Genomic DNA, 5,578 nt, shown 5'->3' on the forward strand with positions numbered 1-5,578 from the left:
GCTTCTTCTTGTGTTTTTAATTTTTCTTGAGCTGTTCATTTCTTGATGAATTTTAATTTCGAAGTACCTTCAACATCAGTGGATACTTTTGGCAAAGCAGACTTGTCCTAAGGTTTTGAACCATTAGGGTACAATCAGAATGTTTCAATTTTCAACAAATGATGATATGATAAATTTATCATTTTTACAATGTTAACATATAGATGGCACCTTAATGTCTCCATACTTAACTTTTCCATATGATGGCCTAATCTGTACTCATTGTAGCTGCTGTATCATTATTAACTGCTCCATTGACATACACACTAAAGTCATCACCTTCCAAGCCCTCTGAACTTAGAAGCAAAGGTGGGTTTTGTGGGCATGTTCGCTCACTTTTTTTTAGCAAGGGACACTAATGTATACCCCTCCTGCAGCCCCATCATTCGCATTTTGGCAATCTTAATGGGAGAGTCACTAAACGTTTCCCGTTTCTTGCTGACAAAGTTTCATTAATAACCGGAATCCCCCACAAAAAACTGGTCCAAGCAATATCAAACAAGTTGGCGGGCGCAGAAAACAGGAAATTTGCGCTTCGAACAATCACCAATGCTTGCTCCATGTCAATTACAACTAAACTAAAAAACTAAAACCTCTCTGTTCATTAAAGCTGCCAGTGATGTGCACTTTATTAACAAGTGAAGTTTGTACTTCCAACCCCCTCCCCGTAAAAAATTGTTTGCTTGACAACCAATAATCGATAATCGATTTGCTGCGTCAACACTATACGATCATATTTGTCAAGTTAATAAGTGTAAGTTGACGATAATCTTATATCTTTGCGAAAATTTCAATTTACGAGTTGGTGCGAACCGTGCGATGCACATAACTTGGCAGCAAGCCGAATATTGTACTTGCATAACGTGTAGGTAGGTGTGTTACATACTAACACGTTTAGTATACAACTCGTCTGTCCGTTCAAGACCTCCGTACTTACATTTCTCAATTTCTTCAAGAAAAGTTTGCTCCATATCAAGGTTTACATTTTGTTGCCGCATTGGTCACATACAAATTAGTTTTTCAAATTCATTTACCAATCTAGTCTTACTCTCATGTCGACCAATCCTCTCATGTGGTCTCGGTTAGATCTACTAATAATTGTTCGAAACATATTAGGGTTTTGTCTTCGTTTGTAATGCAGCTTTCGGATTTTTGTCTTTTCTTTCCGCGCCACTTGGTAAAGAAGTGGTTTTGATAAATGTTTAGCCTTAAATCAACACGGCCACGATATCTACGGAAAACTCTACTTCTCAGCTAACCAAATAAGCGGTGGTGCATTTCTAAGGTTGGAAAGGTGGATGGGTAGTTCATATAAAATATTAAAAAACATGACTGATTTAGCTAAGGACATGAAACTGTAAGGGCCAGAGGCAAGTGAAGGACTTTATAATAATTTTAAAAAGTGCGTAAAATCAAACTCAAGACGTCAAATGGCTCACTCTGAGGACGATTTAGACTATAAATGAAGTAGTTCTAAACGCAAGGTTTTGCTAAAGTACGTTATGTGATGTTGAAAGGGGAGGGGAGCCTGGGGAGGGGTGTACACCCAAAGCAGTATAGTTTAAGTTTTGCACCCCTAAAAATTAAAAGTCTCTAGCTGAACCATTTCCCCCGACTGACGATGGGTGTTGGGGCTATCCCCTGCCCACCCCTTTGCGCATACTGGACGTAGGACTCTTCAGTTTTCCGGAGGACTAGTTCGGGAGACGTACATTTGGCGGTTGCCGTAACATTTCTCAGTTTATCTTTCCTCGAGGCTTTTACACTGACCACCACATACTAATTCGAATACTAATGTAGCTATATATAGACGGCCTTCAATTCTGAAGTGTGTTAAACGAAACGAGGTCACAGTTTCTTATTGTTAACTGACTGCGAATAGATAAATGAGTCTTTACAGTTTCGGTCTTTTATCATAGGTTAGTCACATGCAGTGAACTGTTTTTGCTTTGTCATTGTATAACTATAGCTCCCTAGATTGTGGCATACGCCCATTTAAATGCCTCACTGACTTACACACCAAATCATAAGAGTAATAAGGCCTATAAGTCTATATAGAAGTTCTCAGTAGCTAAACGCTACCCATCACTGGATAGCTGACAAGTTGGCCATTCATGGCACCATCAGTTTTCCGAACCATGACCATGCATATTGTTTGCTATGAGAGCCTGACGTTTTCGTCACTTGTGAACAAACCTCTTTACTCAGTAGTAGAGGGCTAAAGTGGTCTAAAATTGCCTCAATTGGCCCAACTTATGCACTAGACGTAGGCTACTTCCATTCATGCTATTCAACATTCAAGCCACACAAAAAAACAAAAAAAAACAGATCCTAATCGATAACATATCAAAAATGTTGTTCTCCTGCTTCGCTTCTAACTTTTCCTGAGATAGGAGAACACTTGGGCGGATTGATATAGACGCTAATAGGAGTAAATGTCCCCTTTAAACTGTGTTAGTGATATATTGAGCTATATGCTCTGATCTGATTGTATAAACATATGCACAGTTTCTATTTATAAGGCTGGGGAGATTGCATTTCTTTCAATTTGCACTCTCTGACTACAAACGATTAACTTTACTTCATTTCTCTCTTACCTGTCTCCTATACATATACGCACTCCGATATCTACCTACCCTATAATAAAATGGTAACATTCTTGTACAGCGCCCCCAATGACCTTCTATGAGATCACTGTACATCTTCCTTCGGAATCTACCATTCTGGTGAGGTTGTAAAGTTTCAAGTTTATGTTGGAACACTTGACCATCTGCAGTCTTGTTTCTGGTACACATAATATGTACCATTTTTGGAGTAGTAATAGAAAAGTTGGGTTTGACAATGTGTCAGAGTTTTATCGCTTTTCTGCAGGTATGTGCAATTAGCATTCACCCAAGTCAACCCCTGGGCCCAGGCCGCGCAGTTGCCTGCTGGATGAAATATCTTAAACTGTATGTATTCTCATTTCATTACATTGAAAGTTGGACACTTCAGAAGGTGCCCGGGAATAATTGTCCCTGGGGACCAAATGGCTCTCGAATCCCATAAAACCCTCCTTCCTTGAAAGGATAATGAAATGCAGGGTTCATGTGCACTTTGCTTGTCGCTATCCTTACCCTCTCATTACGGTTGTATAGTGGTTAAGTCCGGACTCCGACCCAATTCGATTTTTGTCTGGGTTCACATTTGGATTCAGGTGGTCTTGGACATAGACTTGTCTCGGACTCGGGATGACGTGAAATTTGACCTGAGACCGAGTCCATCAATATGTAAATCCTGTCCATCATTAAAGGCATATGATTTCAATAAAATTTGTCAAAGTTTAATATTTGCTGTAGTTCTTTTCATTCAAGCAGTAAATTGGAACCAACCCCTTGAAAAAATAAACGGGAGTGATTGGACTGTTCTATATAGATCGTGTATATCTGTTGACGTTTCTACATTTGTATGCATAGCTATCTATAGAATGTATTTTAGATCCTCCTGCAAGCAGGAACTCGCGATGAAACCTCATTGGCTTATCAAAGCCGCAAGCTGACCGAAGTCAGTCTCTTAAATTCATATTTAACGTCCATGATTATGAATTGTCATTTCATTCCCTTAAAAATACTAGCATCAGAATTTAGGACATTTTCTCCTTCTTACCTTTCAGGAGGATGTACACTGCTAATTGTGGCATGGTCCCGACAGTGAAACGTTTGTTATGGTTTGAGATCTCATAGCAGTAGATAAGAAACTTTCCAAAGAGCGCCATGACTTCTTAGGGTAAGATAAGAAGTAATGGATTTTTGCTGACCTGCCCCTATAAAGGTTGCAACAGTAGCTTTCACAGTTAATTTATGCTTTCATGAAAAGGACAAAATATTGATTGCTCTTAAGTCTTAACTTGTTCTAAGTTTGAATGAACTTCAAACTGAGTTTGTAGCTGTACCAGTATTGAGTCCAAGAACTATGTTGCTTTCTGTGAAGGTGATTGGTCATTTTTGGTCAACAGAGATCAAAGTTTGAAATCCTGGTATACAGAACAACTCAAAAGCAATGAGTCTTTGATCTGAGTTTCATGATTTGCTTGTGCATAAACCTTATTGTTTATGGAGATTCTGACTTTTCTGAGGAGGTCAAGGGTACTTCAAGGCCAACAGAGGTCAAGACCTGTTATTTAAGCGCAAGAACTCCATAATTAATACTTGAATATACTTAACAGTTCATATGTTGGTAGTGAGAACACATTATTAGATACAACAAAACTTTCTTTATGGTCAAGGTCATTCGAGGTTGACAGAGGTCAAAGTCTGAATATCTTGTAATCAGAATAATTCCAAAAGTAAATATGGATGACATCATGCACTTGGTATGTGGATCCACATTACTAAGTACAAAAACCTAGTGTGCTGTTTACTTTTTTCATTTTAAGTCTGGCAAGACATCATTATGCCCAGGGGCGTAGCGAAGGGGTTTTTGTTGGGGGGGGGGTGTGGAGAATTTGATTTGCCGACGGATCTGGAAGTGGTGACTGAAATGGGGGAGGGATCTAAGGGGAGGGGGTGTCCCCCTCCCCTTTGGCAATTTTTTAGTTTTGAAACGTCCTTAGATGCAATCTGGTGCATATTTTAAGTCAAATTTGATTTGCCGACGGATCTGGAAGTGGTGACTGAAATGGGGGAGGGATCTAAGGGGAGGGGGTGTCCCCCTCCCCTTTGGCAATTTTTTAGTTTTGAAACGTCCTTAGATGCAATCTGGTGCATATTTTAAGTCAAATTTGATTTGCCGACGGATCTGGAAGTGGTGACTGAAATGGGGGAGGGGTCTAAGGGGAGGTGGTGTCCCCCTCCCTTTTGGCAATTTTTAGTTTTGAAACGTCCTTAGATGCAATCTGGTGCATATTTTAAGTCAAATTTGGCACGGAAGAAGCTCCCGTTCTCCTTTTTCTATTTAGCTTTCCTTCTTTCTTCCCCTTCCGCTCTCTTCACCTTCTCTCCTTTTGCCGACAGACCCAAAATTTGCCGACAGCGACCAAATTATTGGTGTGTGACACCCCCCCCCCCCACACCCCCCCCGCTCGCTACGCCCCTGATTATGCCTATTGGCTTTTCCTTCTTATAAAGGATACATCATACCATAAAGTTTTGAAATGTTGAACCAGAGTATTACCTCTTACTTTATTAAAAATAAGTAAGCGATCTTCAAGCTATGACTGCTTCTGTGGGATAAGCAATGTACATGTATTGGTAACAAACGAAATTATATGCATGGATACTTGTATGCAATATGGAAAGTTTAAGATTTCCTCCGTTTCGCATAGATAGTGAAACTCCCCAAAGCAAAAGCCTTCATATATTCGATGCTGCGACCAGCATGATTAAAAACCACACAAAGCAAAACAAACCAACCCCCCAAAACAAACAAACGGTAAACTTCCATGTAAGAAATTCTCCAAGGCGATGACCCCTGTCCACTTCCGTACAAAAATATGGAATATATTTAGAGTTTAGTTATGGTCAACACATAACCAAACTACAGCTGTTGCTTCCTCAATTGA

The sequence above is a fragment of the Apostichopus japonicus genome, chromosome 3 (assembly GCF_037975245.1).
Source record: "Apostichopus japonicus isolate 1M-3 chromosome 3, ASM3797524v1, whole genome shotgun sequence".
Taxonomy (NCBI): domain Eukaryota; kingdom Metazoa; phylum Echinodermata; class Holothuroidea; order Aspidochirotida; family Stichopodidae; genus Apostichopus; species Apostichopus japonicus.